General features: G+C 43.1%; 1 long non-coding RNA gene across 2 annotated transcripts; it reads left to right on the forward strand.

Annotated features, from left to right (window-relative positions):
* LOC310850459 lies at positions 1 to 26,760 on the forward strand. Of its 2 annotated transcripts, none has more exons than XR_014567338.1 (3): positions 1 to 349; positions 680 to 715; positions 26,631 to 26,760. It is a non-coding gene; the product is annotated as an uncharacterized lncRNA (long non-coding RNA). The 2 variants fall into 2 exon arrangements; XR_014567339.1 differs by lacking the exon at positions 26,631 to 26,760 and adding an exon at positions 9,716 to 10,095.

Here is a 26,760-nt window from a genome sequence, read left to right on the forward strand (position 1 = left end):
TAAATTCTCCTGCCTCGACTGACAGGAATGGAGGTGCTGGGAGGGGGGCAGGGGAGGCAAAAGGGGCACCTCAGAGGGACAAGCTGCCCCAGCCAAAGGCTCAATGGCCACCTGCCTGTGCTCCTGCCTGCCTGTGTCTCGTTTCTGCCCTGGAGACTCTTGGCTGGGAGTTCAAAAGGGCAGATTGGCTGGTTTCAGATGGTGAAGAGAATCAAATCTGGGCAGAGTGCAATTTCCAGCCCCTGGAAATGGAAATGGGAAGGTGGAATGAAGTTAAGGCCCAGCAGGAGAGCGGGCACAGAAAACCTTTCATGACAGAGCCCTAGGCCCAGCCTCCTTTGGCCACCAGGTATTGCTTCAAGTCAATATTATCCTCACTGCACCACCACCATTCACCCTGTTTGGGTACTTTTGGGGGGGAAAGCAAAAGTGAATGATATTGATGCAGCATTTGTCCATTTTCATGCTGATGTGGGGGTGGGTGGGAAGTATTTATTACATTGCCCTCCATAACGTATTAAACAATTAAGTTATCTGGAACTTATTAAAAATTCGAAATACGATCCAAACGTTTAAAAACACCAAAACTAACTACTTCCTCTGTTGTCTGATGTACATTATTTGGTTTGATTTACGTCATTTCATTGGATTTTAATATTCTGTTTGGATTTTAACACAGCTGCAGCTTGTCCTGGGACCTTGTGGTGAAGGGCAGGTAAGAAATCAAAATTAAATTAAATAAATACAATATAAACCAGGGGTGGGAGTGGGGGACACCTAAAATCGAGGTTCAATCCCCAGAAGCACTATATAGCCACTGCCAGTTAGTCAACAATACTGAGCTAGATGGACTGTTTTTATGACTTTGTACTCTCTGTTTGGGAGAGTTGCTATAGTAGGTCAGTGGTAAAGTATCCCAGGTTCAACCCTCAGCCTCCCCAGGTAGAGCTAGAGTCCTGCTGCCAGTCAGGGTAGACATTACTGAGTGGTATAAGACTGCTTAAATATATGATGTGGTTTGATTCTAGGAATATAGAAAACTGCCTTCCACATAGTCAGGTTAACAGGCTTTCTAGCTCAGTGTTCACATGGACAGGCAATTGCTCTCCAGGCTTTTAGGCCGAAGTCTTTCCCAGCTCTGGGGATGCCAGGGATTGAACCCAGGACCTCTGCATGCAAAGCATGCACTCTTGCGCTGTGCTCTGACCCTTCCACAATTATGTAACTTCAGTATTCATAAGAATAAGATGTGATTAGAAAGGAGGACCTTAAATGAGGACAATTATAATATCAAATGCTCAGACTTGGACTTCTAAATTTATGATTTCCTTCTGTACCTGCAGCCATGCAGCTAATTTGTATGATATTGAACCAAACAGTGGTGATCCTTGATCCTTTATCTTTGGTATTCTACCTCTTCCACCAGAAAGGGTGTAGTCCATCAGATTCTTCAAGGCATATTTTCCCCACATTCCAAAATACTATTGTGGGTTGTGGGATGCCATACTCTCCTAAATTCCTATATTCAATAAGTGCTAGAATTTAATCAAACCTCCTGAACTCTTGGATCCAGCAAGGGTTAAAATATAAGACAGATTAGTTTCCTGATAAGGCAATCACCATTTAGAAAACAAAGGAAAGGTGATGGGCAAGGAGAAAGCAAGGAGAGGGAGCTCTGTGCCAGATGTCAAATGAGTGTGACCTGGAGGAAAAAAAGTTGCAGGCAGGTAAAGGCAGCAAGCCAGAAAACACAATGGTTGATTTCTGTTTGAATCCAAGTTTGTGGCTGTGGGGGAAACAAAACCCTCTTGGGGTGTTGATGCTGTGGACCTCTCCATCATAGGCTCAGGTATATACAGAATGTGTAAATAAACCATATATCATAAAGACACCAGAGTCTCCACTGTCCCTCATTCTCAAAAGGAAACACAAACCCCAGGTAAGCGCTTTGAACACTTGGAATCTTGCAATGCTTGGAGATTGGGGTGGCACGCAACACTATCTTAATTTAAATGTGTACATTAATGATTTTAGAGTGTTGTTTGTGCTGTACTTTTGTACTGTTTTATTGTTGTTAGCCGCCCTGAGCCCGGCTTCGGCTGGGGAGGGCGGGATATAAATAAAATTTATTATTATTATTATTATTATTATTATTATTATTATTATTATTTTGACCACTGTGGGAGGCAGTGGAAGACAGGAGTGCCTGGCGTGCTCTGGTCCATGGGGTCACGAAGAGTCGGACACAACTAAACGACTAAACAACAACAAAAGTAAATTATGTTCTATATATTACTAAAACATTGGAGACTACAAATGTCCAAAGCTCTGGCTATATTTATCCTATACAATACTTTTATTATAGTCTCAGTAATCTACATTTTCATCTTTTAGGTTAAAATAGGCCATTCCTGCTTATCCTTCTAAATCCAAGCAGGATGCTTGATAGCATCTGGGAAGTGCCTCTGGAGATATACACAGTCAAATATTTACGCCTGATGGTTTTAAACAATTAAACACACACATATATACAAACAAACAACAGAAGGGGCATTCCTTCTGACCCAAACATTTAAATAAAAGAGGCCCAAACATTTAAGGAGTGGGTTGCTATTAATAAATGGGGCCTACAATAAAATGTTGCAATGTATCACCCAGCTCTGAGGGCCTCTTCAGAGTCCAAATGTCCTTTTCATTGTGCATTCATGATTATTTTTGCCCATGGTGCTGTTGGGATGGTCACATGCAATCCTGTTTTCAATGCTGTAAAAAGTTTTGGGGTGATCACACGGCTTTATTTCCCATCACTCCTGTGATAGTATTATTGTGGTAACATTGAAGAGTAAACTAATGCAGAATAAACCCACTACTGATGCATCACAGCCCATCCAGACTTTATTATTGTGGGTATAGTCTGCAATATAGTATTGACACAATATTAGTGTGTTAGTGATGAACTGAGGTCTCATCTAGACTTGCTTTTGTGCTGCGTTTCTAGACTTTAAAGCACTGTGTCTGAGTCCAGCACCTGGTCAGCCAGATGCCACAATGGGAAACTTACAAGCAAGACAGACAGACAGACAAATAAGGACTAGATGGGCCATTGGCCCTTCTTTTGTTCTTTTGTTCTTACTTGCTCTTCTATGCTCTTATGCCATTACACACCATATCACTGCTACAATTACCACCTCCTTTCTCCCTTGCTAAGTTTCCTCTAAGGCAGAGGTGGGGAACCTCCAGCCTGGGTTTGGAATGTGGCTCTCCAGATCTCCCCATCTGACCCTTGGGACTCTCCCCACACCACCCCTTCTCCTCAGGCCACACCCCTCACTGGCCCTGCTTTGCAACCTCTTTGAGCGTTCTTGCCTGACTGGGATGTGTCCTTAGACTCTGATAATGCCTCTTGCTTGCCTGAATGGAGGATAGAGAGGGGTGTGCAAGTGTGTGTAGGAACTCACCTACAATACAAAATATAAAAATTGTGTTGCTCTGCCCACTTTTGTGTCTGGCCCCAAAATTTCCCCATCCTTGCTCTAGATTCTACTCTGGGGGAAACCAAGTAGCACTCATTCCATGGCACCTGCTAGCACGTTTTGGCTCTGAGATTTCTAGGTGGATCTTAATTTTGCCATCTATTTGGTTCCAATGCTAGCAAGCTAAGCATGAAATGCCCATATTAGGATTTAGGGTATAGAAAAATTACTTTAAATGACTGTTTGCTCTTCTAACATCGTAAGGTAAAGCACCCTGCAGGGAGGGAATAGGACACAACTTTGAGGAATTAGTGGGCCTGATAAAAATCTGGAAGCCTCTGCAGATTTTGTTAGCACTGGGCATACTTGAGCCCAAGGTCTTGATTCTAATTCAATTGCTTTGAATTGGACCCAGTTAGCAGGTCCTTATGCATGCACAACGATGCAATAAAAAGAGTTACTAAAAAATAGTCTTGTTTACTTTTCCAAATACATTCCTGACTCAGCTCTCTAATAACCAGACTGAACATGACATGGGGGTTCTATAAAGTCTGCCCTGATGTTGATTTCCCCTTCAATACAGCTACAAGGAGCTCTGGTGGAGAGAGCAATACATAATATTTTTCCTGCAGGTTTTATGCCTGCTATGAATCCCCCTCCTCAGCCCTCTTTTCTCTTTGTGGAGGAAAAAATATGTGGATCTAGAATCTTCGTCTCCTATGGGAAGAAAAGAAGTTAGGGGTGTTTTTAAATGGCTGAACAGCTGAGAGGGATTGATGCACCGCCTCTCCCCCATATTTGCTGTTCCCCTCAAACATGGAACTGGATTAAAGTGGGTGAAAACATCCACACATATCTCACACACTACCTTTAGTTTGCTCCCCGGACAGCTTCTAAGAGACTGCAAAAAGAAATAAATCAGGTAATAATAATAATAATAATAATAATAATAATATCCAGCCCCATAATCAATAAAAGGTTACCCTAGAATGAATAGGAACAATTAGCCAATACAGCCCATGTCCCTGTCTCTTTCATGCAAATTGCCAGCGGTTTCTCAACATGTTGCCCCTTGCGAGAGGGTCCTTGCAGTTGGAGAGAATGTCCGTGTTTCTCCCCTGCATGATTAAATAAATAGAAAAACAATTGCATGGAAATGGATCTGATAGAATTGAAGTTCAAATAAATATTCACATTTTTCTCCCGGGGAACTAAGCTTTGACCATCCAGTGGGTGGGGGGGAATCCACCCCCATGCTGTTCCCCTTGCTAAAACTAAGCATGTTGGAATTGAATTATATTTCCCTAGCATATCAGATTAGTGGAAGGGTCTTGGCTCAGCGGCAGGAAAGCCTCCTGATCCAGTCCCCAGCATCTCCAGGTAGTGTAGGGAGGGACCCCTCCCTAAAACCCTGGAGAACCACTGCCAGTCAGTGCAGATAATACTGCGATGGACCAACGTTCTGACTTGGTATAAAGCAGCATCCTGTGTTTCTAATCAAGAGTAAGGAAACATGACTCATTTCCCAGAGGCATGCTTTTAGCAGCAGTTTTCAAGTGCAAGAACTACTATAGCCGAGGGTTGGGGAATCTTTAACCCGCAGGCCTAATAAGGCCAGCAAGACTCTGAATTTTGAATTCTCTGTACATCTCTTTGCAAGAGCTACTTACATGTCAGACACACTTGTGTTCGGTATGATCACATCTTACATACCCTTCAAGTATCCTGATTTTCCTGGGTCATCCCTGGAATTACAGAAGCCATCCTGATTTTACATATATGCAGAGCCCTTGGAACTAAACCCCCACATAAGATGCTGTCCTACCGTACAGAGAGAAGGTCCTGACAGGGTAGTTCTGCCTAACTTGGAGATGGCGAACAGAACTAGCCCCAGGTGGGGCAAGGTTCCTTCCTATATCCATCCCACATTTTATCAAAGCCTTTGGTCATAAATGCCACACTCTCCTGGTCCCTAGTGTAGGGCTCCCTCTGGCTATTGTTGGACTCTCATCAGTCCCAGCAACATGGCCAGTGTGCAGGGATGATAGGATTCTCTTTCCAACAATAGCTGGAAGGGCACAAATTTCCTAACCCTGCTCATCATTAGACCTCCATAACTTCCTGCAATCACTTCCACTTGCCTTGCAAGCATTCTCCTGCCCTGGAGTCTTTCAGACAACCTGCCAAATTGGCTAGGGCAAGCAAGGCAACAATTGCCTTACCCTATATGAGCCCACCAGATTGCTGTGTTCTGTGGAACTGGCACTTTTACAAGTCCCACATAATGTTCCACACATGCGAGAAATCAATCTTATAGCATGGCAGCAACTGGAACCCCTTGCCTCTTAATATTAACCAGGAGCCTTCATTGCACTGTTAAAAACATACTCAGACATGTACTTTTATTGTGCTTATTTGCTTTTAAAATCTGATAATTTTATCTATTTTTAATTTTTTCCCCATCTACTTTTTTAAGTCTGCTTTTATTGCCTTTTTAATGACCATTTTATACCATTTTATGTAAACTGTTTAGAGATTTTTTATTATTAATGTTAAATAGCATATAAATCTTGCTAAATAAAGAAAATAGAAACACAGCACAACTTGTAGAAACAGCTGTGACAGCTGATGATAGTGAGAGGCCAGGTGTGAGGGCAGCACTGCTTTGGAACTGGTTCTTTGGTGCTCTGGACGAGTGTCCCATTTGTCAAAGGTATGGGTTGGTGCTGACGATGAATTACACAGCGTGGAACCAATTAGCAAGAGAGGGATTTTGTAAAGTCTGTTTCTTGTTTATGGTTCCCAATAGCCATAAAGGGAATATTATGATCCCTTTGTGAGTGGTCTAGTGTATTTTGAAAACACGTCCAGGGAGAATTCCACCTTATTTTCTCCCAGCAATGACGAGCAATCTTGCCAAGGGACTCCATTCTTCTCCAGAGTGTAGGAGGAGAGTCTTTGTGCTTATTGGAGAAATCATTTCTCCTGAAATGATTGTAGAGGTTGGTGTGTATGCTGCGGAAGCAAAGAGGTAAGAAGGGACTGAACACTCCCCAAAGTCTCTGCTGCATGCATCAAGCAAAAGAGTTTTCCACACCAGAGGGAGCAAAGCTCAAAGTAATAATAATAAAACGTCAATGAAAATAATGATACCAGCACCTCATCCTATGGCTGCCACTTAGACTCATCTAATAGGGGGCACAGCCTGTAGGAAGATGGCTAGTTCCTTGGGTGCAAAGCAGTAATATTTTTTGCAGTTGAATGTGAGTTGAACGCTGGAGCTTCCATGCCTGTGGAAGGAATCTGAGAGGATAAAGGGTTGGATCTGAGAGGTCATGTAGCCTGGCCACCACGCATAGGAGTGTAGGAGGCTGCCTTATACAGTGGTACCTCTGGTTATGAACTTAATTTCTTCTGGAGGTCCGTTCTTAAGCTGAAACCGTTCTTATCCTAAGCCGCACTTTTGCTAATGGGGCCTCTAGTGCACTGGCGGAGGAAGAGAAGTGTGGGGGGAGCACATCACCCCTGGCAGCGTGATCCCGGTGGGGTGCCATCGCAGCTGCCCCCTGCCCACACTGGGCGCCACACCCCCAGGATGTGCGCCAGCCCCCGCCCCCACCTGCTCTCTGCCTCCCCGGCGTCAGAGCATGAAGCTCTGCCACTGCTCCCGCTGTGCACGTGCCTCTGGCGTGTGATTTCCATTCGCATCCTGGGGCAAAGTTCACAACCAGGAGCACCTACTTCTGGGTTAGCGGAGCTCGTATCCTGAAGCGTTCGTAATCAGAAGCGTTCGTAACCAGAGGTACCACTGTATAGAGCGATATCCTTGGTCGATATTGTTCAGTGTTGTCAACACTGACTGGCAGCAGCTCTTCAGAGTTTCAGGCTGAAGTTTCTCCCAGATCCACCTGGAGATTGAACCAAATGTGCCCAGTGCATTTTGAAGTTCTGACTTTCAGGCTAGTAGCCAATATTTAATTTTGAACTGAGCAATGGCTCAAAGACCAGCAACAGTGACTCTGCCCACCGACTGTCTGTTTAACCCTCTCTTTGCCAATGGGACTCCAACAGTGGCTTTGATAGAGCCTTTTCTATTGGCGTCTCAGCTGCTTGTTACCATTTGGCTGGTGTTTTGACCTGCACATGGGAGTGAGTGTCTGACATGTTTGCAAGATGCACAGGCACTGGGTGCAGAGCAAAACAAAAGTGGAGGCTTTAGATATTTTATACCCTTGACAAGTTTATGCCCCCACAACTGTCCAGGGCTGGTCATTGGTGCTTGCTGGTCACTGTGCCTTTGCCTGCACCATTTAATTTCAAACAACATAGGCAAACAGGTGACCTGAAATTATTAGGACACCCATGGCAAATCCACACAATACATTTAAAGCACATTCAACACACCTTTGAAGCACAATACACCCCCCAAAGAATCCTGCAGGCTGCAGTTTCCCCCTCACAGAGAACATTGTAAGAACATAGTGTTGAACTACATGGACCTTTGGTTTGATCTAGCAGGAATCATCTTCTATCTTTTCTTTCTTTCTTTTTTTTGTATTAAGAAAAAAGCTTAATCAGGCACCACTTCAAGGTAAAACCGCTGAGACAGTAGTCCTTTTAGCAATAATCAGGTTGCAAATTCCTGGCAATCTTTCCAAGGGATGGAAATAACGGCACCTGCTTTTGATATGCATACAGGCATTGCAGTCTCTCACGAAGGTGTCCATAAAGCTAGATTTTTCAAATCGACACAGATTCCACGCCTCCAGGAGTCTATCTTCAGATGGTATCACTTTGTAATCTTGGCCAGCAGTTGAAGGTTTACTCCATTGGGTGTAAGGCAGCTACAAGACTCCAGGGATTCTGAAGCAAGTGGCAGATACTTGGATGAGAAAGTGATGCTCCATCTCTTCCCAGGAGAGAACTCTACACTTGCACCTCTGCCTGGGGTAGCAAGAGTTGTACATTCCAAAGCTTTCTGTACAGTGCATTGGCAAGAGTCCGGCCGATGCAAGCAGATTACAAAAGACTCCCTCTTGCTGCCGCCTGCCCAAATTCTAGGCGTACAGGGTGGTCAGGGGACAGCCAGAGGGCAGGTAAAGTACCCTCAGGGAACAGAAGGCAAGGGTGGGGCTAGGGCCGAGAACACTGCAGAAACAAGTAGAAACAGTCCACACTTGAGGGAAGTTTTTAATGTTAAATACTATTATTAGTATTTAACTAATACTAGGCAACTGCAAACGCTGAGGACTGCTCCCCAGAGGTTGCACTTACCGAAGGAGCATCCCTGTGTCTTGGCGGTGCACATAGCCCTGATAAGCCACTTTCTGGGCTTCAGGATCCGAGTGGGAGTCTTGAGAAGCCAGTTCCCACAACCCATTGTGCCGAGGGTAGGGAGGCACCAACCATTGCACTGGCAATCGGGTCGTCTTCTGGCAGTGCACACTGAGTGCGGCAGCTTCCCTCCTGATTTGGAGGAGCTCTCTCCTCGACCCATTTCCTGGGCCCATGAAGTCTTGCCAGGGCCTTATTGTCCCAGAGAAGTGTCTTTGCACCTTGCCGGGGGAGGGGGTGTTTCTGGGAGTTTTTGTTTTTATGCTCGGATCCTTGGAATTCAAACCCTTGCGTTAAGATGCTAGTTACCCATATATTAGTGAAAATGGCATGCAAAAATGCATTGTATTAAGGGAAATTGCTTTGCAATGTGTGTGTTACACAAAATACACATACAATAATTTGTATATTAGGGGAAATTTGTAATGAAATGCTGGTGTTTTGGTTTGGTTTTTTAAAAAAGAGAGATTTAAACATCCCCACACCACAAACTGATGTGGAAATGTGGAGAACTGAATTTCAGGTTGGAGAAAATGAGACACCAAAATTGACATAGTTGCCCTTCCCTATATCCCAGTTAATCAGAGCAAAGATCCCTCTAGTCTGTTTCCCATTCTGGCCAACCAGATGCCTCCTGGAAGCCCACAAGCAGGAGGTAAGCATGATAGTCCTCTCCCATTGTTTCCCCGAGCAACTGATATTCAGAAGCCTTTGAACCGCAGTTGTTGCAGGGAGGGTCTGGGTATAGCCGTTCCACATTTTCCCAGTAATAAGCCACAAATAAGGCACGGGGGAATTGAGACTCAGGAAAAAGGCCAAGACAGGCATGCAACATGTTCATGTTTTTCTGATTTAATTTTTGGTGTGTTTACTTTGTTGCTCATTCTGGTTTTTATGCCCTGTTTAAGCTTCCCGGAGGCAGTTTGGCTGGCCACGCGTGGAAACAGGATGGGGGACTAGATGCGAGACAAGTGGCTTACCCAAGGCCTCAAAGCCAAATACAGGGAAGAGCCAGAAACGTGACCCCTGCCAAACCAATTCTCCTTCAGTTCATTTATCCCCAGTCACAAAGTTCCTCTCTCGCCTACAGGAAAGAAAAGCCCATTGCTCGCTCACTTGCGTCTAGCAAGGACAGGGTGCTCAGAGGAGTGACAAGGAGGAGTGGATGGAGCTGTCATAGAATTGTAGAGTTGGAAGGGACCCCACGGGTCATCTAGTCCAATCCCCTGCAACCAATGTTTTCTCAGTTTTGCATTTTTCCAGTCTTAAGATCTGTTCTTCACTTCCTGCATCAGTTTGTACATTTTCTTTTTAATTAAAAAAAAAGTCCTCAGGAAAATTTGTCAGTATTTTAGTGTGAATTTCTCCTAAACACATTTTGGTGTGCGTTTTGGATTAATATGCATATTTTTGCAAGCCGTTGCTCCTAATATAATGCATTTCTTTATGTTCTTTTAACTAAAACAGGCATTTAGAGGCACACTTTACCCTAATATATACATTTTTTGTAGACATTACTTGGCTGGAGAACTACATTGCCAAGTTCAGAGAAGTGCAAATGTGGAAGGATGACTTAATTTTGATTCACACATTATTTTGGAAAGTGCAGATTAGGTAAGTTCACTTTTAAATGCAAACTGAATTTAATTTATCCCCTGTCCGTAGTTGCAAGACATGATAACTTCATGGCAACATCAGGGCCTTTCATGACATTTATTACTAGACAAGGTGGTAATTTAATACCACTGGAGCCCCAGAAGTCATTTTGGAAAGATTTATTGCCACGGCATCTGTTATCTTAATCTTCACCGTCATCTTGGTCACATGCCTGTTTTTGGATACCTAAATTATATCACCAAATGATGTTTCAAATATGAAGAGGATACATACTCTATTTAGTTCTGGTGTATCTTGATTTTGCTCGGTTGTTATTTAGTTTTAATTTTTTAAAAAATAATAATACAGATGGGGAGAATTTTGCTTTGACTCCTATGTTAATGTGAACCTTACCTAATTTGCACTTCCTGAAATAACATCCAAACTGAAACAAAATTATCCTTTGAAATTCACAACTTTCTGCATATTACGATGCAGTCCACCAAGTGAAAACTGTGTACACAAGCACACATGTTTAAAAAGTGTTTATGCAAATGCATATCTTAGTAAAACTAACAAATTAGCAAAAAAAAAGCAAAAAAAAGCAATGAGGACTGAAAACAGCAACTATCCCAAATTTATGCAGAAATGTGGCAAACTGAAGATTAGAAAAGGAAGAAACTGAGACAAACTATTTACGTTTGTCTTGTCTATTGACTTATTTGTCCATGCTTGGTTCATAATATACCTGCTCTGAGGTTTCCTTTAATTTAGCTGGATCTTATCAAGTAGCCAGGTCGTCTTTTGCCTTTTACCTATGTCCAGTTTAAAGGAATGGAACTCAGGGAGTGAAGAATTGGTGGTATTCAGCTAAATATTACTCAGAGTAGACCCATTGAACATGACAAAGTCAGGCCTATTTGTTTCAGTGAGTCTACTCTGAGTAAAACTTAGCTGCCTACCACCATATGAAACTAAAACAGACTCGTGCTGCTTAGCCAACAGCCACTTAATAAGCTAGCCCAGACTAGTCTCCATCCCATTCTTGGATCTCCCTCCAAACAGTTATGTGTGCAGCACCAGTATGGCTGCTCCATCCACTATGCAGGCAAGTAGGGAGCACACTGTGTGAGCACTTTTTGCCCTCCTGCTGACAGCACCAGAGCATCCAGAGCTCTAAAAACAGCAACAATTAAGTGCTGTCTTAAGAGATGGCAGTCGGCTGAATTTCCCTCTTAAGATGGAGGTCCAGCATGCTGTACCATCTGCATCAGGAGTTCCTAGTGGCAGAAGCATAATAAGAAACAGCTTCTCCTGCACCAACCAAATACATTTTATGTTTTACCACCATTTTCTCTCAGATGCTGAGGTTTGTAGAGACAACTCATTCCCCTTCACTCTTTTCTGCCATCTCCATGTCATTTCCTGTTGCTTCTTTGCATCCATAACGTCATTTTCTCCCCTGGTATATATAACAGAGGTTCATCCTCAGGCTCCTTGGTTGTTGTTTGTTGGTTTCTCCAACTCCCATTGTCATTAGCCTGCTTGTTAATTCAACAGCCATGTGTCCCTGGCAGACAAGAGCCAAGCTTGGGTCTTTCCAGCATGGAGTCTGAAAGCCAGCCAACCTCCAGAGTTGCTCCACATCTGGACAGCAGCTGAAATATTAGAAAGATGAAGGCAAAAAGAAGAGTTGGCCCTTAAGCTAGAGAGGATCATCTTCCCCCGTGAAAGGGAGCTGGCATTTGCCTTCATTATCATGCGCAGGGCCAAGATGAAGTGAGACCGTCGGTGTGTTTTCCTATCATTTAGGGCATGGATTCTGTGGCAGCCAACTTTCCCAAGGTATACCTCATTATTTAGCAAGACTGGCTGCTGGCCACACCTAATCTGAGAGTCTGCCTGTCCCAGCTCTGTGCTCTGTTTCTGGAAGGGATGCCTGGAAGGTGGGGGCGTCCCTCTTTCATGCTAAAGCATTTTATTCTCTTTGAAGAAGTGCCACTTGTGCTAGTAGACCAGGTTGTGCTAGTAGACAGCTATTTTAATGTGCTTTATTTTAATGTGTTACATATATATATAAACTATTTGTGCCATTTTCCCATAACACAGAGAGCCAATGTGATGTAGTGGTTAGAGTGTCGGACTACTACTTGGGAGACTAGAGTTCAAATCTCCACTCGGCCACAAAGCTCACTGGGTGAACTTCAGCCAGTCACTGTCTTCTCTCATCCTAATCAACGTTACAGGATTGTTGTGGAGATTAAATAAGGAGAAGGACCATGTTCACCAGTTTGAGCTCCTTGGAGAAAAAGGTGGTGTTCAAATGCAGCAAATAGATAAATAAATGATATACATCATAATTAACATCAACAAAACAGCAGTCTTTTCTGTCATGGGTAAGGAATCTTCTGCAGCCCAAGGGCCACACATCCTACTGGACAACCTTCTGAGGGCCACATGATAAATGGTTGGTTGGGCCAGAGGCAAACAGTGCATATTTTACCTTTGTAGAGTTGCTTGCTCCCTACATAAATAAGTCGCATACCCTTTTCTCTCCTCCATCCAGAATTATTAGAGTTCAAGGACAAAATCCAGCCAGGCAAAAGAACTTGGGGAGGGTGGGGAGAGGGCCAGTGAGATGCATGTCTGAGATGCATGCATGGGTTACAGCTCGAAAACATTTTTCTTTCCATTTCTATACAAGCAAAAGTGTGAGTGAGTTCAACCATATCCTGATTTCAGTATAGAAGAGCTCCATGGAGGGGAAAAGCATGTTGCTTGGGAGAATCTGCAGCCAAAACCAGCAAGTCAGAAACAAAGTGATAATTCTGCCCCCAACCCCTGGCATCTCTTATTGAAGGGTGGGCTGACTTTCACCTATGCCACCAATCGTTTCTTAGGAGCTTGGAATGCTCCAGGATATTGTTTGCTTTGCATTCTTCCATGAGCCTGTCTTACGGTACTTTGCACTTCAGGTATGGATGCAGTTAGCTAGCATTTGGATTTTACACTTCACTGAGTGATGTGCTATAGTTGTTGGCTCAAAAAAGTACCAACATGCATTCAAAAACGTATTCTTTGAGGATAAGATTTGTTGAACAATAAGGTGAATTTTTGTGCTTTTTAATAAGCTGATTGATATGGAAATGGGACAGATTAGATTTGTTAATGAGCACATGGAAAACAGACTGAGACTTCAATTAGACTGGTCTGCCCAGGAGTCATCAACCTTTTTGGGCTAGTGGGCACATTTGGAGGCAGTGTCATGGGTGCAAGTCACAAAATGGCAGCTATGGGGCGTTACACAAAAAGTGGCATAGCACAAATGGCAGCTATGGGGTGTGGCATAGCACAAAATATCTGCCACATTTAAAGATACTGGGTTCTATTCAGAGCAGACCCATCAAAATTAATGGGCCTGAATTAGTCATGTACATTAATTTCAATAGGTCAATTCTGAGTAAATCTAGCACTGAATACAGCCCACTGTTCTTGGCTACCTTGAAATGATTAGCCGTCTAATTATTTTAGACATTTGTAGATGTATTTAAATATTTTGAATTGGATTGTTTTATTGCTGGTGTGTTTACCTCCCTGGGTTCCTTTGGGAGGAAGGACAGGTTATAAATTTATATAACAATAGAAAAAATTCAGGAACACAAAATACTGTGGACACGCTACCATCTTGTGCATCGTGGATTTTTCAGGGGATATTTACTACGAAGAGGTACTGGCAAGCACACGGGTACCTGTGGGCACCAGGATGAGCCCTTTGCCTGGATCTTAGTTCATAGAGGCAGATGGGAAGCTCCTGCTGTTGGGCTGCTGGCTGCCAATCCCAAATCTTTGTTCCCCTACCCTAGGGGGCTGCACTGCTCTCCCACCCCTCTTCAAGAGAGCCAGTGTGGTGTAGTGGTTAAGAGCGGTAGTCTTGTAATCTGGTAAACCGGGTTCGCGTCCCCGCTCCTCCACATGCAGCTGCTGAGTGATAGCCTCACTCACCTCACAGAGTGTTTGTTGGGGAGGAGGGGAAAGGAGAATGTTAGCCGCTTTGAGACTCCTTTGGGTAGTGATAAAGCGGGATATCAAATCCAAACTCTTCTCTTCTTCTTCTTCTCTTCACAACCCACAGGGTGAGCTCAAAGGCAGGATTGTGAAAAGTCTCTGAGCATTGCCATTCTGGGGTGTTTCTGCACCTCAGCTAGTGGCAGATTGGCTCACGAACAAGCCAGAAGCTGATTTTTGCAAATGAGTATTTCAGAGAGCACTTAGCAAGGCATGCCCCCCTCATTTATTTTCTGTCTGGGTTTCTGATATTAGACGGGGACCCTGGGGAAATGAAGCCTTTTAAAGTAATAACAGGCAGTGCATGTATGTGTGTCATAGAGAACTGTCTAAGGCTATTATGGCTTGTAGGGGCTTCAGGGCATTCTAGGATTTTTGGCCTGTACCTTCGTGCAGCTGACCCTCAAGGGAGGCTCTGGGCAAGCTGACATGTCAGGATGGTTGCCCATCCCACCCCCACCTAGTGCTCTGTGGTAGAACAACTGCTTTGCATGCAGAAGGTCCCAGGTTCAATCTGCAACATCTCCAGGTAAAGCTGGGAAAGACCTGGAGAGCTGCTGCCAGCCAGTGTAGACAGCACTGAGCTAAATGAACCACTGCTCTGATTCTAAACAAGAAGAAGGAGAAGGGCCATGGCTCAAGAGGCAGAGCTGCCACCTGGGGGCGTCTATTCTGTCAGTCTGCCTCAGCGGGAGAGAAGGAAAGCAGGGCTCATTTCATCAGCTTTGCTGGAGGCCCAACTCCATCAGGTACTTCCTGCCCTGGCCAGCTGGCCATTACAGGAACAACTGCTTAGAAATTGGCCCATAAGTTTTCATTTTTCATTTATATTTTCCTCATCCCTCCCTGTCCCCTTTCCCTTGTGTGTCTTTTGTTTTTTTAGGTTGTAACTCCGTGGGTAGAGACTGTCTTATTTTGATTGTTATGTAAGCTGCTCTGGGAGCCATTCAGTCTGAAGAGAGGGGTACAAATGCTCTAAATAAATAATATAAATGTATATTTCTATAAACAGTAGTTTTAGGGGCACCTGCCAAGTCTTCCTGCTGCTCAACTAATTCAGTTTGTTGCAATCGCTAGTTCAAATCCGGAGATAAACTCAGTTGTGGTATACAACCTATTTCTGTAGCACACTATTTGAATAAAGCTTGCTTTATTTATTTATTTATTTATTTATTTATTTATTTACCAACCAACCAACCAACCAACCAACCATCTATCTGCGGATCACAGAGCAAACAAGCCATAAAGCAGCTTAAACATAATAAAGCTCCTTGCCCAGGTGGATTTGGAAGCTCTCTTTATACTAAGAAATGTGTGGCACGTTAGCCCAGCACCTTACTCAACTCAATCTGGCCAGGGTATGGTTCCAGAAACCCACCATCCTTTTAATATTTATGCATTCAAATACCAAATAAGTTGGATAAAATATTTAAATTTATTTTTTGCCTGCTGGTGAAAAGCATGAAGAGAAACAAAGCTAAATGGTCCAAGATGAAGCTTTCTGTGTTGGGCAGAACAGCAATAATGCAAATGAAGTTGTTTCTGTTTCAGGTTTTCCCCATCCCTCTCCATGCAGGAATACAAAAGAAATGGCAGATTATATTGAATTTATGGGGGCCCTTCCAGTCCTGTGTGGTGCTTTTTAGACGAAGCAATTCAGGCTGCAATCCTGTGCATGTTTGTTAGGTAGCAATCCCTATGGAATTCAATGGGGATTAGTTCTGAGTAATGTACATGTATTGTGGCATGGAGATGGAGAAGCTCTATACAGTCAGCAAAAACAAGACCTGGAGCTGACTGTGGCTCAGATCATCAGCTTCTTATAGCAAAATTCAAGCTTAAACTGAAGAAAGTAGGAAAAAACCACTGGGCCGGTAAGATACAATCTAAGTCAAATCCCTTATGAATACACAGTGGAAGTGAGGAACAGGTTTAAGGATTTTGATTTGGTGGACAGAGTGCCTGAAGAACTATGGATAGAGGCTCGTAACATTATACAGAAGGCAGCAGCTAAAACCATCCCAATGAAAAGTAAATGCAAGAAGGCAAAGTGGCTGTCCAACGAGGCCTTACAAATAGCGGGGGAGAGAAGGCAAGCAAAATGCGAGGGAGATAGTAAAAGATACAGGAAATTGAATGCAGATTTCCAAAAAATAGCAAGGAGAGACAAGAAGGCCTTCTTAAACGAGCAATGCAAAGAAATAGAGGAAAACAATAGAATGGGAAAAACCAGAGACCTGTTCAAGAAAATTGGTGCTTTGAAAGGAACATTTCATACAAAGATTACCATAATAAAAGACAAAAGTGGAAAGGACCTAACAGAAGCAGAAGACATCAAGAAGAGGTGGCAAGAATACACAGAGGAATTATACCAGAAAGAAATGGATGTCTTGTACACCCCAGGTAGTGTGGTTGCTGACCTTGAGCCAGACATCCTGGAGAGTGAAGTCAAATGGGCCTTAGAAAGCACTGCAGATAACAAGGCCAGTGGAAGTGATGATATTCCAGCTGAACTATTTAAAATTTTAAACGATGATGCTGTCAAGGTGCTACACTCAATATGCCAACAAATTTGGAAAACTCAGCAGTGGCCAGAGGATTGGAGATCAGTCTACATCCCAATCCCAAAGAAGGGCAGTGCCAAAGAATGCTCCAATGCGGTCACAATTGCACTCATTTCACACGCTAGCAAGGTTATGCTTAAAATTCTGCTAGGCAGGATTAAGCAGTATGTGGACCGAGAACTCCCAGAAGTGCAAGCTGGATTTCGAAGGGACAGAGGAACCAGAGACCAAATTGCAAACATGCGCTGGATTATGGAAAAAGCTAGAAATTACGAAATTAAGAAAGTACTTAAATGTACTTTTCATAAGAAACCAGAGGCATTTCTCCTGGGCATGGTCGGCCAATTGGTGTCAAAGAAGGATAGGACGTTTTTTATGTATGCCACCATAGCAGCAAGGATCCTTCTAGCAAAGTATTGGAAGACACAAGAACTACCCACACTGGAAGAGTGGCAGACAAAGGTGATTGACTACATGGGGCTGGCGGAGATGACTGGCAGAATCCGGGACCAAGAAAAAGAGACGGTGGAAGAAGATTGGAAGAAATTCAAAGTATACCTTAAAAATTGTTGTAAAATTGATGAGTGTTAAAATGTCAGAGGAAGGGAAAATATAGAATTACAGCTGTAACTGATTATGTATGAGAAGCGTAAAAAGAAAATAAGTAATTAATTAAGTGATGTGAAGAGTTGCTGAAGAAACTTTAAAACAGGGATGCAGAAAAGGGGAGGTATGGGGAAGTCTGAGAAGTAAGGTTTAGGAAAAAGAGTTTCTTGAAATTATACATGTTTATATGTTTTTGTTTGTCTATGTGCGTGTGTTGTTTTGTTTTTAATTTGTGTTGAAAAACTAATAAAAAATTATCTTAAAAAAAAAGCTAGAGAGTTCCAGAAAGACATCTACTTCTGCTTCATTGACTATGCAAAAGCCTTTGACTGTGTCGACCACAGCAAACTATGGCAAGTTCTTAAAAAAATGGGAGTGCCTGATCACCTCATCTGTCTCCTGAGAAATCTCTATGTGGGACAAGAAGCTACAATTAGAACTGGATATGGAAAAACTGATTGGTTCAAAATTGGGAAACTGATTGGTTCAAAATTGGGCAAGGCTGTATATTGTCTCCCTGGTTATTTAACTTATATGCAGAATACATCATGCGAAAGGCTGGACTGGATGAATCCCATGCTGGAATTAAGATTGCCGGAAGAAATATCAACAACCTCAGATATGCAGATGACACAACCTTGATGGCAGAAAGTGAGGAGGAATTAAAGAACCTTTTAATGAGGGTGAAAGAGGAGAGCGCAAAATATGGTCTGAAGCTCAACATCAAAAAAACGAAGATCATGGCCACTGGTCCCATCACCTCCTGGCAAATAGAAGGGGAAGAAATGGAGGCAGTGAGAGATTTTACTTTTTTGGGCTCCATGATCACTGCAGATGGTGACAGCAGTCACGAAATTAAAAGACGCCTGCTCCTTGGGAGAAAGGCGATGGCAAACCTAGACAGCATCTTAAAAAGCAGAGACATCACCTTGCCAACAAAGGTCCATATAGTTAAAGCCATGGTTTTCCCAGTAGTGATGTATGGAAGTGAGAGCTGGACCATCAAGAAGGCAGATCGCCGAAGAATTGATGCTTTTGAATTATGGTGCTGGAGGAGACTCTTGAGAGTCCCATGGACTGCAAGAAGATCAAACGTATCCATTCTTAAGGAAATCAGCCCTGAGTGCTCACTGGAAGGACAGATTGTGAATACCCTCCAACATTTCTCTGATGAAAATGGGTGATGCATAATGTCAGCCCCAGCATGGAAAGGCAATACTTTGACTTGCATCCAGAAAAAGGCCAAGAAACCGCCGGTGAGGAAATGGTGGCATAATGGGTTTACAGTGCCCAGTCCCAGTTAGTAACTTAGTGGCCATATTTTGTACCAACTCAGTTTTTCCAGACTGTTTTCAAAGGCTGTCCCACTTACAACTTGTTGCAATAAATCAAATGGGAGTGGGGGGGAGTGTGTTACTGAAGCTAGGCTCATGTGATCATAACCACAGAAAAGACCTCTAGGGAATTAAATTCCGAATCCACACTACAGTATATACTTTTAAAAATAAACAGCTCAAAAGTTTTAAGCCACTCTCCCTATTTTCTGCTGTGTGACGAGGGATGAGCAGATCAGCCTGTAATTTTCCCTGGCACTCAGTGCTAGATTCACTCTGTCTTTTAAGAATGCATGGAAAGTTCACATTTAAATTATTGTGCCTATTGTTATTATGTACATCACTGGGTAATTTTTTTATATGCATTTCCCTTCAAAAATGTATTCTTCGAAATGCTTTTCAGTACATTTCCCTGTGAAATACGCACATTTTTGCCATAAAATATGTATGTTTGCACACTGAAACTGCACTGCAAAATCTGGAGAAGTGTGCAGTCCAATTAGGAACTGCACTCCAATTCACAGGCAAGTTTGGGATGACTGAATTGGGTCAGCTCACTGTGAAAAACTGGACCAGGTGAATTCCCTTCCATCGCAGCTGGGTGACTGATGTTTCCTGAACATCAGGAGGCTCCAGACCAAAGTGGGGAAATAGTTAACATTTCCATCTCTGTGGAAGGGGGATTGTGTCGGTGATTTAGTTGTTGCTGAGAATTATTTGGCATCTTCTTCAGGTTTCACTTTCCATTTCTTTGCAGCTGATTACCAAGGAATTTAAACTGTAATAACTCATAAGACCTGGCTCTAATTCTGGCTGACAATATACAATTGGCTCCAACTGGTCAAAAACTAAAAGTGGTGGTAGATGTATTCACAGGAGGGGCTGCTCCAGCTACCGAACCAGCTAAAGTGGAGGAGGCAGGATTTATTATTATTATTATTATTAATATTATTAAAAGGAAAGATTTGTTGTTATGAATATGCAAAGTGAGGATTTTCTATAGCTCAGTGGGCACAGATGGCTTGAAGATGCCTACTAAAATTAACCCTGATGCCTGGTGGCAACTAGTTATTGGACAGTGTCCAGTGGATACCCCCCACTTGCTCAGCTGGGGTCTGACAGTTGGAATACAGCCAGATATGGAAGAAAGAAAGCTGAGTTTTGCTAGCTGGCACGAAGGATCTAGGGGCTGGTGTGGGTCCAAAGACAGACTGTTTTGTTTAAGAACTGATGCTGTTTTAAAAGGTATCATCAGTGGTGTAGTTAGCTAGTTTTAGACTCTGGATTTAAACAATAGCACCCACCCACCCAACAGGCTGCATTTGGGTCCCTTCCTGCTCATTCTGCTGCTTGGGCACTTGGCAGACTATCAGAGAGTCCTTTTCTGAAAGCACCATTGTCCATCAATGTCTCATACTGCTTGCACCTGATCAGTTTCATATACTTTTATAAAATGTATATTATATTTTCATATATATATATATATATATATATATATATATATATATATATGCAGGTTTTGGTGTCCTCGGGTGTCTTCCCGTGTAAAAGTTGGGGTGTCTAGGCGACGTTTCGACGAGGTCTCACTCGTCATCTTCAGGCTGGTGCTTTCGGCTTCTTGTTACTGGAACAGAGTGTACCCGTGAAAATCTACGAAAGCAAATATATATATATATACACACACACACACACACACACACACACATATAACCAAAGCACCATAAGACGCTCCTTGTCAGACTCTAATCATTATTATTTTATTATTAGTGTTATTTCTTAAATTTGTACACTGCCCTTCACCTGAAGATCACAGGGCAGTTCACAACGTAAAAATACAAAAGAACACAAAATACATAATAAAACAAATCAATAACTCCCCTCCCATAAACACATTTAAAAGGCCATAGAATGTTTACTCAGCCAAAGTTCTGGTTACAGAGAAACGTCTTTGCCTGGTGTCTAAAGATTTGTAATGAAGGCGCCAGGCAAGCCTCCTTGGGGAGGGCATCCCACAATTGGGGAGCCATCACAGAAAAGGTGGCACATGAAGAAGGGCCTCATATGATTATTTCAGGGTCTGGGTTGGCTCTTAAGGAAAGAGGCGATCCTTGAGATATTGCGGTCCTGAGCCATTTAAGGTTGTTTAATCATATGAGGTCTGACTCCATTGATGGGTGTGACCTTCATTTCTGGCTAAGGAACTTCAGGGCCCGAATATTTATTCACATGCTTTACTGGAACAAAAAAGGTACTTGTAAGTGGCATATATCAGCTGCTGAGCTCCACGGAATTGTCCATCAGTCAGAAATGGAAAGAGAGCAAAATTTCAGGTACACTAAAATTATACTGTGCACTCCATAGTAGGTAGGAAGAGGGAACTTATGACCTTCCAAATGTTGTTGGACTCCCATCATCCCTGTTGATTGACCAACAGACATTTCAGCACAGGGCAGTGAGCCCACTTGCAGCACCCTCAGTTCAAAGGCAAAAACACACAACATACATATATACATAATTTCATTTGTTTGCAGATTTTCCACAGTTCAAACTGTGCTCAAGACGGCTTACAACATGAAAAAAATACATTACAACATAACAAAAGTCCTCATAAACAATAAATAAAACATTAAAAATACACCACCAATCTAAACAATTTCCACATAAATCACAACAAAATCTAAAATAAAGATACAAAACAGCAACAACCCCCCCACAACAAACTTCCCAGCCCAAGCATCTATTCAGCAGCCTCAGCTTTTGTAGCTGGAGTCAATCAGGGCCCCGCCCTCGGTGGGAAAAGGCCTGCAAGGCAGGGAGCAGATCTTCCAGGACTCACAGCCAAGATGGTCAAGAACAGGCTTCCTCAGCCTTGGCCCTCCAGATGTTTTGGGCCTACAACTCGCATGATCCCTAGCTAGCAGGACCAGTGGTCAGGGATGATGGGAATTGTAGTCTCAAAACATCTGGAGGGCCGAGGCTGAGGAAGCCTGGTCAAGAACTTTGTAAAGGCAGACTGGTAAGGGGTGTGGCCTGGGGAAAGAGGCTGTGGCTGAGGAGAGTCCCAAGTGGCCAGAGACGCCTGGAGGGCTGTATTTAGCCCCCATCCCTGAGGTTCCCTACCCCTGGTTTAAAATAGTCTATGGCTTAATGTTCTCGAAGCTACAAACATGAGCCTGACCCAACTGCGGGAGGCGGTGGAAGATAGGAGTGCCCTGCGTGCTCTGGTTCATGGGGTCACGAAGAGTCGGACACGACTAAACGACTAAACAACAACATGGCTTAATGTTATGTGCAAACCAGCTCATTATGAATCCTGGATTGGCTGAAACCCCTACACCCCACCCCTCCTTTCACCGATGAAATGCTGCCTGTGAGAATGCAGGGTTAAATAAAGTTTGGGTGCCTAACAGATTAAAAACTTAAGCCTTTGGACTGAGGGTGCTGCAAATGGGCTTGTTGCCTTGTGCTGAAATGTCTATTGGCAAAAAGCTATGAGAGGTTTCGGTGAGGTGGGCGGGTGGGGAGAAATGAAGACTCTGGGAAATATGACTACAGGCCGACCTTGTTAGAAAGAACCACACAAGCACCGTTAAGCCTTCAAGCCTGCCATTGTTCTCCTCCACCACCACCGCTCACCCCCCCAGCCCATAATTATTCCCACTCCCTGAATCTTACACCCAATAATTCAGGAAAGCTGAGTAATGGAAGAAACAACAGCCATTTTAATCGCTCGGTACTGGTGGTCTCCCCACAGAGAGGTGTGGGAGGGGAAGGGACACCACGAGGGAAGGTTTTTCAAGAGAGCTGCGGTTGTGGTTTCCTGTATTTGGGGTAGTAAAAGGAAGTGTTGGGCAGAAGGAGCCGTTCACCTATCCAAGAGCTTGGAAGAAGGCGTGGGAGGGAGGGAAAGGGACTTCCTGTTTGAAGAAAAGGGACCCTTCAGTCTGAGGCCGAGACACAGTTGGCAACTGGCCTGAGAGCTGATGCGTTTCACCTTGATGGAGGGAGCAGGACAGAACTGAGCCAGCCAAGGTGAACTTGAAGTCATGAAAAGAATGTGAAACAGAAGGGCAGAAAGAGTATCTGGAGAGTTAATGTTATGAGTGCCACTCATCTCAGCAGAGCCACCCAGAGGCAGACTTTCCCTTCTGTATTATTAGCTCCTTAGAGAGGTGGCAAAAAAGCTTGTCCAGCAGTAAAGGAAGATGTTGAGCCTATTGGGGTGCCAGCATGGACTGATCCACACTAAGACCTCTGCATCTTCTGAGTGTCCCCATGACCGGGATAAAGCCAGTTTGGCCATTTTGAGGTTGTGTTTTTCTGTTGTTGTTTTTCATGTGGTTCAGCATCCCCCCCCCCCATTTGTACACCTTAGGTGAATAGACAGCTTTTGTTCTGTTTTCCAGACCCAGAAGCAACAGAATTGCTACTCTGGGCTCCATCCCATGAGCCAGCAGGCTCTGGTATCAGTTCCTGCACAGCTACCAGAGTTTTTAAATGTCCAGAGTTAGTGAATATAATCCAGACCAGCACTTTTGCTATGTTTTGTTCAATTTTTTCCTCAGCTGGCAAAGGTTTCCGAGATCAGATCTGGATAGAAAGGCTGGCAAAATTCTCTGAGCTTGGACTCAGATAAAGTGGCAGGCAAAGTTCGGCTCAGACAGAGAGGTGGGCAAAGTTCTCTGGGTCTGAGAACTAAACTGAACTGAAGTTAAGACTGAAAAACTGAAATAAACAGAAACTGACAAATTCACCCATCCCAAAGGGTGGGGAATGGTGGTAGGCTGAAGGTTTCATTTAGCATCTGGATATGGCATACTTGGCACTCCATATAAGCAGCTGGTATTGCTTGCTAATTCAAAATCACCTCCATTTGCAATCAGCTAAAGTTCTACTTGATTAATATTCCAATGAAGTTGATTAAAAGGTGCTGTTTTTGTTTTTTAAAACAAATGGAAAAACAAGTGTGTGTGTGTGTGTGTGTGTGTGTGTAGTGGGGGGGGGGGAGAGCAAGAGAGGGAGAAAGGCATATAAGAATAATTGCCCAATGGAATAAATTACCAAGTAAGCTTGTTGAGTCCACATTGTTAAAAGCTTTCAAGAGTAAGTCTGGAAAACGTCTGTCTGGGATGATTTAGAGATAATTAGTCCCCACTTAAGGCACTAAGATGGCTTTTAAAGGTACTTTCCAGATTTCAAGTGCAGGGCTACATTTTATGCCATGTTGGTTACCTTGGCTTGCTCCGTTGCCTCTTCTGCATGTGTCAAAGGAAAAGAAAAAAAGTATTAGAATTCAAAACCAGAGCCAATGATTATTTATTATTATTATTTATTTTACAGATTACAGTGTATCCTGCCTTCCCCCATTCACACTCATGGTGTCTTGGGGTGGTCCCCCCCCCATTTTATTGAGAACATATTTAATTCTCACTTCCCTCCAAAATTTGTCTGAAAATGTGTATCTTAACGGAAATAGAAACAGTGCACAGAAATGCATATGTTACTGAATATATCAAGAGCCAGTGTGGCGTAATGGCAAGAGTGTTGAAGTAGGACTGGGAGGCCTGGGTTCAAATCCCCACTCTACCTTCCCTGGTGTGCCCTGAGGGAAGGCAGAAGTGAAGGAGCCTGTATTCTGTCAGTTTCCTGTTGGCACAAGAGAACTCTGTCAGTCTTCATTTTATATAATGCATTTGTTTTAGTGTTTAAATTGTAAATTGCCTTGGCAGGAAGACGGTATGTAAATCCAACTAACTAATTAACAAATAAAGTAGCTTGCTGGGTGATCTTGGGCTGGTTATATTCTCTCAGCCTAACCTACCTCACAGGGTTGTTGTGTGGGTGAAATGTGGGGGGAGGAGAGCCACGTACGCTATATTGAGCTCCTTGGAGGAAAGGTGGGATATAAATGTAACAAGAAGAAGAAGAAGAAGAAGAAGAAGAAGTAAAATTTTACTACTAATAATAACATACAAAAATGCATTATGTTAGAAGTTTCTTGCAAAAAGCTCTATACTTGACAAAACTGAATGCAAAAATGTCTGTAGTAGGAGAAATACACACTGAAAAACTGACTAATTTTCACAAGAACCTTCCCCAAAAAATCACCTACTGATATAGAAATGTGTTGAACTGAAGCCTGGAAACATGGGTAATTGAGAAAAACTGAAACTGACAGCTTGATTCTTCCATAATGACAATTCAAAAATGTGCCACAAAAACAATATCAAAAAACATTGTAAAAAATACATAGAATAAAGCTTTGAGGAGAAATTGTTCCAATAACATAGAGGAATTAAATTGGAACAGTAATAAAGGCCAGTTAAAACCCCCCTGAAGGCAAAATAAAAGAGTAGTTCTAAATAAGAAAGGATTTGCTTTGATGCGGACTTGTGAAATAGACCCATAAAGCTTTGTAGATGAACAGAGGGAAGATTTTAACTCAGGTGTTCCTGGTCCAAATCCATTACTCAGATTACTACACCAAGAGAGCCAAATGAGCATATCCTTCATACTAGGAAACCTTCAGGTGATGACAATGGGTTCCTCCAGATGGCTTATTTACTGAACATTCAACCTTATTTTCTGGCACAAAGCTGACACAAAGATTAGACTATGTCTGATCTTTATTTAGCATTCATCCTGATTTGCTTGCATGATGTTTATGTGGCTTCCTCTTAATAATTTCTTCATCCCTCACTTTCCAACGTACTGTATTTCCTTGTAACTTTCCTAACAGCAAAAGTTCTATTTCTTTTTTAAAGTGGCTTTTTATGCAAGAGCACTAGAGCCCTTTAATCCAATTTTACTGTGCAAACTTAAATTTCTGGTATGCATTTGAATTGCTCCTGCAAAACAGTGGTAGTTTGTAAGCAGCCACTGTAACGCAGACCTGAATTAGACAGGTCTAGTGTTCTGCAGCATACCTGGTAGATTTACTAATCCAGTTCTGATAGACCAACCCATTTTGCTTCCCAATCTATAGTTGACACACTTTGAAGGACCTACAACATGACTTTCCTCAGAGAATCCTAGGAACTGCAGCTTACCCCTCACAAAGCTACAATTCCTAGCACCCTTAACAGACTACGGTTCCCAGAATTCTTTGGAGGAGGCCACGTGCTTTAAATGTATGGTGTGTTTGCAGCTTTTCCTATCTCTCCCCCTCACCTCACTTTGTAATTTAATGTTGCGCTTACCACAAAGTACAGTACATGTGGAGATTAGTCTTAAAATGTTCTTTCTCTGAATCTTGGAAAGCATTGGCGATGGCCTGAAATGCACTATACGTTCCATGATTATTTGGCCTTTCTGCAGTACCTTCCATTCATAACATGTACCTTCCATTCATACATGCACCCCACAACTCCAACCACTCTGCCAGCATAATACAGCTTCTGAAACCACATCATAAAGAAAGGGAGGGATCTGCTCTGAAGCACATGGCAATACTCAAGGTAGAGAGCCAAGATGAGAGAGAAGCACAAGGCCACATTGTTTGTTGGAGCCAATGTGGAACTTTGTGTTGCTATTGGGGGAGGAGGGGTTTTTGGGGGTGGGTGGGTGAGTGGGAATAGAATTGGTACAAATCAGCACCCACTCATGGTTAAATTGCTTAGATGCTTCCTAGGCTAATAAAGGTTCCATCTTCTTTTCAGATACAGCTGGCTGGAAATTTTTCAGAGGAGAAGTTTTCCCCAGTTGAAACAGGAAGGACGTGGAGGGACGGAGGCCAAGAAATCTAGCAAGTTTCAAAGTGAGATTGGATGGCTGGGCTGCCTTGGCCCA

This window comes from Podarcis gaigeae, assembly GCF_964106915.1.
Source record: "Podarcis gaigeae genome assembly, chromosome: 8".
Classification (NCBI taxonomy): domain Eukaryota; kingdom Metazoa; phylum Chordata; class Lepidosauria; order Squamata; family Lacertidae; genus Podarcis; species Podarcis gaigeae.